Below are 11261 nucleotides of genomic sequence, written 5' to 3' on the forward strand. Positions count from 1 at the left end.
TGATCTTAAAAAATGAAAAGAATACACTGTTAATCCATTAATTGACTGCAATGCACTTCTTTTGATGATGGAAAATATTAATACAATGCACAAATTAGGTTAAAAATGTAAATGAATAAATAAACATGATGTACACTGAAGTCCACTTTTTGGCACTTTTGGAAAAGAGAATTTGAATCACATGCTAAAGCAGATAATAGGAAAATATATTTAATAGCCTAATTTACATAAGACTATTCAGAGCTGGATATTTTTAAGATGCCATAAATCTAGTATTCTCTGAATGACAAAGCCATGACTCTGTCCATATCCCATAAGTGCTACACATACCAACAAAGCTTCCCATTTGTTGAAAGGGCATTTCTTGGTCAGTGTATTCCTGATTTCTTCAAAACAAGAAACATTCTCTAAGGAGCTTATGATCTTAAAAAATGAAAAGAATACACAAGAAAAATCATGTGTTGGCCAGTGCTACACATACCAACAAAGCTTCCCGTTTTTTGAAAAGGCATTTCTTGGTCAGTGTATTCCTAATTACTTCAAAACAAGAAAAATTCTCAAAGGAGCTTATAATCTTAAAAAATGAATAGAATACAAACTATGCGTTGGCCAGGAATCGAACCCGGGTCAACTGCTTTGGAAGACAGCTATGCTCACCACTATACCACCAATGCTTCCCGGTTTTCAAAAGGGCATTTGTTAGTCAAATCTGTAAGCCACAACACCTGATTGTATGATTTCAATGCGCTATACTGTTAATCCATTAATTGACTGCAATGCACTTCTTTTGATGATGGAAAATATTAATACAATGCACAAATTAGGTTAAAAATGCAAATGAATAAATAAACATGATGTACACTGAAGTCCACTTTTTGGCACTATTGGAAAAGAGAATTTGAATCACATGCTAAAGCAGATAATAGGAAAATATATTTAATAGCCTAATTTACATAAGACTATTCAGAGCTGGATATTTTTAAGATGCCATAAATCTAGTATTCTCTGAATGACAAAGCCATGACTCTGTCCATATCCCATAAGTGCTACACATACCAACAAAGCTTCCCATTTGTTGAAAGGGCATTTCTTGGACAGTGTATTCCTGATTTCTTCAAAACAAGAAACATTCTCTAAGGAGCTTATGATCTTAAAAAATGAAAAGAATACACAAGAAAAATCATGCGTTGGCCAGTGCTACACATACCAACAAAGCTTCCCGTTTTTTGAAAGGGCATTTCTTGGTCAGTGTATTCCTGATTTCTTCAAAACAAGAAACATTCTCTAAGGAGCTTATGATCTTAAAAAATGAAAAGAATACACAAGAAAAATCATGCGTTGGCCAGTGCTACACATACCAACAAAGCTTCCCGTTTTTTGAAAGGGCATTTCTTGGTCAGTGTATTCCTAATTCCTTCAAAACAAGAATAATTCTCTAAGGAGTTTATGATCTTAAAAATTGAATACAAACTATGCATTAGCAGGGAATCAAAACCGGGTCAACTGCTTGGAAGGCAGCTATGCTCACCACTGTACCACTAACGCTTCCCAGTTTTCAAAAGGGCATTTATTAGTCAAATCTGTAAGCCACAACACCTGATTGTATGATTTCAATGCGCTACACTGTTAATCCATTAATTGACTGCAATGCACTTCTTTTGATGATGGAAAATATTAATACAATGCACAAATTAGGTTAAAAATGCAAATGAATAAATAAACATGATGTACACTGAAGTCCACTTTTTGGCACTTTTGGAAAAGAGAATTTGAATCACATGCTAAAGCAGATAATAGGAAAATATATTTAAAAGCCTAATTTACATAAGACTATTCAGAGTTGGATATTTTTAAGATGCCTTAAATCTAGTATTCTCTGAATGACAAAGCCATGACTCTGTCCATATCCCATAAGTGCTACACATACCAACAAAGCTTCCCATTTGTTGAAAGGGCATTTCTTGGACAGTGTATTCCTGATTTCTTCAAAACAAGAAACATTCTCTAAGGAGCTTATGATCTTAAAAAATGAAAAGAATACACAAGAAAAATCATGCGTTGGCCAGTGCTACACATACCAACAAAGCTTCCCGTTTTTTGAAAGTTCATTTCTTGGTCAGTGTATTCCTAATTCCTTCAAAACAAGAATAATTCTCTAAGGAGTTTATAATCTTAAAAAATGAATAGAATACAAACTATGCTTTGGCCAGGAATTGAACCCGGGTCAACTGCTTTGGAAGACAGCTATGCTCACCACTATACCACCAATGCTTCCCGGTTTTCAAAAGGGCATTTGTTAGTCAAATCTGTAAGCCACAACACCTGATTGTATGATTTCAATGCGCTACACTGTTAATCCATTAATTGACTGCAATGCACTTCTTTTGATGATGGAAAATATTAATACAATGCACAAATTAGGTTAAAAATGCAAATGAATAAATAAACATGATGTACACTGAAGTCCACTTTTTGGCACTTTTGGAAAAGAGAATTTGAATCACATGCTAAAGCAGATAATAGGAAAATATATTTAATAGCCTAATTTACATAAGACTATTCAGAGCTGGATATTTTTAAGATGCCTTAAATCTAGTATTCTGTGAATGACAAAGCCATGACTCTGTCCATATCCCATAAGTGCTACACATACCAACAAAGCTTCCCATTTGTTGAAAGGGCATTTCTTGGACAGTGTATTCCTGATTTCTTCAAAACAAGAAACATTCTCTAAGGAGCTTATGATCTTAAAAAATGAAAAGAATACACAAGAAAAATCATGCGTTGGCCAGTGCTAAACATACCAACAAAGCTTCCCGTTTTTTGAAAGGGCATTTCTTGGTCAGTGTATTCCTAATTCCTTCAAAACAAGAAAAATTCTCAAAGGAGCTTATGCTCACCACTATACCACCAACGCTTCCCGGTTTTCAAAAGGGCATTTGTTAGTCAAATCTGTAAGCCACAACACCTGGTTGTATGATTTCAATGCTCTACACTGTTAATCCATTAATTGACTGCAATGCACTTCTTTTGATGATGGAAAATATTAATACAATGCACAAATTAGGTTCAAAAAGCAAATGAATAAATAAACATGATGTACACTGAAGTCCACTTTTTGGCACTTTTGGAAAAGAGAATTTGAATCACATGTTAAAGCAGATAATAGGAAAATATATTTAATAGCCTAATTTACATAAAACTATTCAGAGTTGGATATTTTTAAGATGCCTTAAATCTAGTATTCTGTGAATGACAAAGCCATGACTCTGTCCATACCCCATAAGTGCTACACATACCAAGAAAGCTTCCCATTTGTTGAAAGGGCATTTCTTGGTCAGTGTATTCCTGATTTCTTCAAAACAAGAAACATTCTCTAAGGAGCTTATGATCTTAAAAATGAAAAGAATACACAAGAAAAATCATGCGTTGGCCAGTGCTACACATACCAACAAAGCTTCCCGTTTTTTGAAAGGGCATTTCTTGGTCAGTGTATTCCTAATTCCTTCAAAACAAGAATAATTCTCTAAGGAGTTTATGATCTTAAAAATTGAATACAAACTATGCGTTGGCCGGGAATTGAACCCGGGTCATGCTTGGAAGGCAGCTATGCTCACCACTATACCACCAACGCTTCCCAGTTTTCAAAAGGGCATTTGTTAGTCAAATCTGTAAGCCACAACACCTGATTGTATGATTTCAATGCGCTACACTGTTAATCCATTAATTGACTGCAATGCACTTCTTTTGATGATGGAAAATATTAATACAATGCACAAATTAGGTTAAAAATGCAAATGAATAAATACATGATGTACACTGAAGTCCACTTTTTAGCACTTTTGGAAAAGAGAATTTGAATCACATGTTAAAGCAGATAATAGGAAAATATATTTAATAGCCTAATTTACATAAAACTATTCAGAGTTGGATATTTTTAAGATGCCTTAAATCTAGTATTCTGTGAATGACAAAGCCATGACTCTGTCCATACCCCATAAGTGCTACACATACCAAGAAAGCTTCCCATTTGTTGAAAGGGCATTTCTTGGTCAGTGTATTCCTGATTTCTTCAAAACAAGAAACATTCTCTAAGGAGCTTATGATCTTAAAAAATGAAAAGAATACACAAGAAAAATCATGCGTTGGCCAGTGCTACACATACCAACAAAGCTTCCCGTTTTTTGAAAGGGCATTTCTTGGTCAGTGTATTCCTAATTCCTTCAAAACAAGAATAATTCTCTAAGGAGTTTATGATCTTAAAAATTGAATACAAACTATGCGTTGGCCGGGAATTGAACCCGGGTCATGCTTGGAAGGCAGCTATGCTCACCACTATACCACCAACGCTTCCCAGTTTTCAAAAGGGCATTTGTTATTCAAATCTGTAAGCCACAACACCTGATTGTATGATTTCAATGCGCTACACTGTTAATCCATTAATTGACTGCAATGCACTTCTTTTGATGATGGAAAATATTAATACAATGCACAAATTAGGTTAAAAATGCAAATGAATAAATACATGATGTACACTGAAGTCCACTTTTTAGCACTTTTGGAAAAGAGAATTTGAATCACATGCTAAAGCAGATAATAGGAAAATATATTTAATAGCCTAATTTACATAAGACTATTCAGAGCTGGATATTTTTAAGATGCCATAAATCTAGTATTCTCTGAACGACAAAGCCATGACTCTGTCCATATCCCATAAGTGCTACACATACCAACAAAGCTTCCCATTTGTTGAAAGGGCATTTCTTGGTCAGTGTATTCCTGATTTCTTCAAAACAAGAAACATTCTCTAAGGAGCTTATGATCTTAAAAAATGAAAAGAATACACAAGAAAAATCATGCGTTGGCCAGTGCTACACATACCAACAAAGCTTCCCGTTTTCTGAAAAGGCATTTCTTGGTCAGTGTATTCCGAATTCCTTCAAAACAAGAAAAATTCTCAAAGGAGCTTATAATCTTAAAAAATGAATAGAATACAAACTATGCTTTGGCCATGAATCGAACCCGGGTCAACTGCTTTGGAAGACAGCTATGCTCACCACTATACCACCAATGCTTCCCGGTTTTCAAAAGGGCATTTGTTAGTCAAATCTGTAAGCCACAATACCTGATTGTATGATTTCAATGCGCTACACTGTTAATCCATTAATTGACTGCAATGCACTTCTTTTGATGATGGAAAATATTAATACATAGCACAAATTAGGTTAAAAATGCAAATGAATAAATAAACATGATGTACACTGAAGTCCACTTTTTGGCACTTTTGGAAAAGAGAATTTGAATCACATGCTAAAGCAGATAATAGGAAAATATATTTAATAGCCTAATTTACATAAGACTATTCAGAGCTGGATATTTTTAAGATGCCATAAATCTAGTATTCTCTGAATGACAAAGCCATAACTCTGTCCATATCCCATAAGTGCTACACATACCAACAAAGCTTCCCATTTGTTGAAAGGGCATTTCTTGGACAGTGTATTCCTGATTTCTTCAAAACAAGAAACATTCTCTAAGGAGCTTATGATCTTAAAAAATGAAAAGAATACACAAGAAAAATCATGCGTTGGCCAGTGCTACACATACCAACAAAGCTTCCCGTTTTTTGAAAGGGCATTTCTTGGTCAGTGTATTCCTAATTCCTTCAAAACAAGAAAAATTCTCAAAGGAGCTTATGCTCACCACTATACCACCAACGCTTCCCGGTTTTCAAAAGGGCATTTGTTAGTCAAATCTGTAAGCCACAACACCTGTTTGTATGATTTCAATGCTCTACACTGTTAATCCATTAATTGACTGCAATGCACTTCTTTTGATGATGGAAAATATTAATACAATGCACAAATTAGGTTAAAAATGCAAATGAATAAATAAACATGATGTACACTGAAGTCCACTTTTTGGCACTTTTGGAAAAGAGAATTTGAATCAAATGTTAAAGCAGATAATAGGAAAATATATTTAATAGCCTAATTTACATAAGACTATTCAGAGTTGGATATTTTTAAGATGCCATAAATCTAGAATTCTGTGAATGACAAAGCCATGACTCTGTCCATACCCAATAAGTGCTACACATACCAGGAAAGCTTCCCATTTGTTGAAAGGGCATTTCTTGGTCAGTATATTCCTGATTTCTTCAAAACAAGAAACATTCTCTAAGGAGCTTATGATCTTAAAAAATGAAAAGAATACACTGTTAATCCATTAATTGACTGCAATGCACTTCTTTTGATGATGGAAAATATTAATACAATGCACAAATTAGGTTAAAAATGTAAATGAATAAATAAACATGATGTACACTGAAGTCCACTTTTTGGCACTTTTGGAAAAGAGAATTTGAATCACATGCTAAAGCAGATAATAGGAAAATATATTTAATAGCCTAATTTACATAAGACTATTCTGAGCTGGATATTTTTAAGATGCCATAAATCTAGTATTCTCTGAATGACAAAACCATGACTCTGTCCATATCCCATAAGTGCTACACATACCAACAAAGCTTCCCATTTGTTGAAAGGGCATTTCTTGGATAGTGTATTCCTGATTTCTTCAAAACAAGAAACATTCTCTAAGGAGCTTATGATCTTAAAAAATGAAAAGAATACACAAGAAAAGTCATGCGTTGGCCAGTGCTACACATACCAACAAAGCTTCCCGTTTTTTGAAAGGGCATTTCTTGGTCAGTGTATTCCTAATTCCTTCAAAACAAGAATAATTCTCTAAGGAGTTTATGATCTTAAAAATTGAATACAAACTATGCGTTGGGCTGGAATTGAACCCGGGTCATGCTTGGAAGGCAGCTATGCTCACCACTATACCACCAACGCTTCCCAGTTTTCAAAAGGGCATTTGTTAGTCAAATCTGTAAGCCACAACACCTGATTGTATGATTTCAATGCGCTACACTGTTAATCCATTAATTGACTGCAATGCACTTCTTTTGATGATGGAAAATATTAATACAATGCACAAATTAGGTTAAAAATGCAAATGAATAAATAAACATGATGTACACTGAAGTCCAGTTTTTGGCACTTTTGGAAAAGAGAATTTGAATCACATGTTAAAGCAGATAATAGGAAAATATATTTAATAGCCTAATTTACATAAGACTATTCAGAGTTGGATATTTTTAAGATGCCTTAAATCTAGTATTCTGTGAATGACAAAGCCATGACTCTGTCCATACCCCATAAGTGCTACACATACCAAGAAAGCTTCCCATTTGTTGAAAGGGCATTTCTTGGTCAGTGTATTCCTGATTTCTTCAAAACAAGAAACATTCTCTAAGGAGCTTATGATCTGAAAAAATGAAAAGAATACACAAGAAAAATCATGCGTTGGCCAGTGCTACACATACCAACAAAGCTTCCTGTTTTTTGAAAGGGCATTTCTTGGTCAGTGTATTCCTAATTCCTTCAAAAAAATAAAAATTCTCAAAGGAGCTTATGCTCACCACTATACCACCAACGCTTCCCGGTTTTCAAAAGGGCATTTGTTAGTCAAATCTGTAAGCCACAACACCTGATTGTATGATTTCAATGCTCTACACTGTTAATCCATTAATTGACTGCAATGCACTTCTTTTGATGATGGAAAATATTAATACAATGCACAAATTAGGTTAAAAATGCAAATGAATAAATAAACATGATGTACACTGAAGTCCACTTTTTGGCACTTTTGGAAAAGAGAATTTGAATCACATGCTAAAGCAGATAATAGGAAAATATATTTAATAGCCTAATTTACATAAGACTATTCAGAGCTGGATATTTTTAAGATGCCATAAATCTAGTATTCTCTGAACGACAAAGCCATGACTCTGTCCATATCCCATAAGTGCTACACATACCAACAAAGCTTCCCATTTGTTGAAAGGGCATTTCTTGGTCAGTGTATTCCTGATTTCTTCAAAACAAGAAACATTCTCTAAGGAGCTTATGATCTTAAAAAATGAAAAGAATACACAAGAAAAATCATGCGTTGGCCAGTGCTACACATACCAACAAAGCTTCCCGTTTTTTGAAAAGGCATTTCTTGGTCAGTGTATTCCGAATTCCTTCAAAACAAGAAAAATTCTCAAAGGAGCTTATAATCTTAAAAAATGAATAGAATACAAACTATGCTTTGGCCAGGAATCGAACCCGGGTCAACTGCTTTGGAAGACAGCTATGCTCACCACTATACCACCAATGCTTCCCGGTTTTCAAAAGGGCATTTGTTAGTCAAATCTGTAAGCCACAATACCTGATTGTATGATTTCAATGCGCTACACTGTTAATCCATTAATTGACTGCAATGCACTTCTTTTGATGATGGAAAATATTAATACATAGCACAAATTAGGTTAAAAATGCAAATGAATAAATAAACATGATGTACACTGAAGTCCACTTTTTGGCACTTTTGGAAAAGAGAATTTGAATCACATGCTAAAGCAGATAATAGGAAAATATATTTAATAGCCTAATTTACATAAGACTATTCAGAGCTGGATATTTTTAAGATGCCATAAATCTAGTATTCTCTGAATGACAAAGCCATAACTCTGTCCATATCCCATAAGTGCTACACATACCAACAAAGCTTCCCATTTGTTGAAAGGGCATTTCTTGGACAGTGTATTCCTGATTTCTTCAAAACAAGAAACATTCTCTAAGGAGCTTATGATCTTAAAAAATGAAAAGAATACACAAGAAAAATCATGCGTTGGCCAGTGCTACACATACCAACAAAGCTTCCCGTTTTTTGAAAGGGCATTTCTTGGTCAGTGTATTCCTAATTCCTTCAAAACAAGAAAAATTCTCAAAGGAGCTTATGCTCACCACTATACCACCAACGCTTCCCGGTTTTCAAAAGGGCATTTGTTAGTCAAATCTGTAAGCCACAACACCTGTTTGTATGATTTCAATGCTCTACACTGTTAATCCATTAATTGACTGCAATGCACTTCTTTTGATGATGGAAAATATTAATACAATGCACAAATTAGTTAAAAATGCAAATGAATAAATAAACATGATGTACACTGAAGTCCACTTTTTGGCACTTTTGGAAAAGAGAATTTGAATCAAATGTTAAAGCAGATAATAGGAAAATATATTTAATAGCCTAATTTACATAAGACTATTCAGAGTTGGATATTTTTAAGATGCCATAAATCTAGAATTCTGTGAATGACAAAGCCATGACTCTGTCCATACCCAATAAGTGCTACACATACCAGGAAAGCTTCCCATTTGTTGAAAGGGCATTTCTTGGTCAGTATATTCCTGATTTCTTCAAAACAAGAAACATTCTCTAAGGAGCTTATGATCTTAAAAAATGAAAAGAATACACTGTTAATCCATTAATTGACTGCAATGCACTTCTTTTGATGATGGAAAATATTAATACAATGCACAAATTAGGTTAAAAATGTAAATGAATAAATAAACATGATGTACACTGAAGTCCACTTTTTGGCACTTTTGGAAAAGAGAATTTGAATCACATGCTAAAGCAGATAATAGGAAAATATATTTAATAGCCTAATTTACATAAGACTATTCTGAGCTGGATATTTTTAAGATGCCATAAATCTAGTATTCTCTGAATGACAAAACCATGACTCTGTCCATATCCCATAAGTGCTACACATACCAACAAAGCTTCCCATTTGTTGAAAGGGCATTTCTTGGATAGTGTATTCCTGATTTCTTCAAAACAAGAAACATTCTCTAAGGAGCTTATGATCTTAAAAAATGAAAAGAATACACAAGAAAAGTCATGCGTTGGCCAGTTCTACACATACCAACAAAGCTTCCCGTTTTTTGAAAGGGCATTTCTTGGTCAGTGTATTCCTAATTCCTTCAAAACAAGAATAATTCTCTAAGGAGTTTATGATATTAAAAATTGAATACAAACTATGCGTTGGCCTGGAATTGAACCCGGGTCATGCTTGGAAGGCAGCTATGCTCACCACTATACCACCAACGCTTCCCAGTTTTCAAAAGGGCATTTGTTAGTCAAATCTGTAAGCCACAACACCTGATTGTATGATTTCAATGCGCTACACTGTTAATCCATTAATTGACTGCAATGCACTTCTTTTGATGATGGAAAATATTAATACAATGCACAAATTAGGTTAAAAATGCAAATGAATAAATAAACATGATGTACACTGAAGTCCAGTTTTTGGCACTTTTGGAAAAGAGAATTTGAATCACATGTTAAAGCAGATAATAGGAAAATATATTTAATAGCCTAATTTACATAAGACTATTCAGAGTTGGATATTTTTAAGATGCCTTAAATCTAGTATTCTGTGAATGACAAAGCCATGACTCTGTCCATACCCCATAAGTGCTACACATACCAAGAAAGCTTCCCATTTGTTGAAAGGGCATTTCTTGGTCAGTGTATTCCTGATTTCTTCAAAACAAGAAACATTCTCTAAGGAGCTTATGATCTGAAAAAATGAAAAGAATACACAAGAAAAATCATGCGTTGGCCAGTGCTACACATACCAACAAAGCTTCCTGTTTTTTGAAAGGGCATTTCATGGTCAGTGTATTCCTAATTCCTTCAAAACAATAAAAATTCTCAAAGGAGCTTATGCTCACCACTATACCACCAACGCTTCCCGGTTTTCAAAAGGGCATTTGTTAGTCAAATCTGTAAGCCACAACACCTGATTGTATGATTTCAATGCTCTACACTGTTAATCCATTAATTGACTGCAATGCACTTCTTTTGATGATGGAAAATATTAATACAATGCACAAATTAGGTTAAAAATGCAAATGAATAAATAAACATGATGTACACTGAAGTCCACTTTTTGGCATTTTTGGAAAAGAGAATTTGAATCACATGCTAAAGCAGATAATAGGAAAATATATTTAATAGCCTAATTTACATAAGACTATTCAGAGCTGGATATTTTTAAGATGCCATAAATCTAGTATTCTCTGAATGACAAAGCCATGACTCTGTCCATATCCCATAAGTGCAACACATACCAACAAAGCTTCCCATTTGTTGAAAGGGCATTTCTTGGTCAGTGTATTCCTGATTTCTTCAAAACAAGAAACATTCTCTAAGGAGCTTATGATCTGAAAAAATGAAAAGAATACACAAGAAAAATCATGCGTTGGCCAGTGCTACACATACCAACAAAGCTTCCCGTTTTTTCAAAAGGCATTTCTTGGTCAGTGTATTCCTAATTCCTTCAAAACAAGAAA

Source organism: Taudactylus pleione, unplaced genomic scaffold, assembly GCF_031769625.1.
Source record: "Taudactylus pleione unplaced genomic scaffold, aTauple2 ptg000050l, whole genome shotgun sequence".
NCBI classification, from domain to species: domain Eukaryota; kingdom Metazoa; phylum Chordata; class Amphibia; order Anura; family Myobatrachidae; genus Taudactylus; species Taudactylus pleione.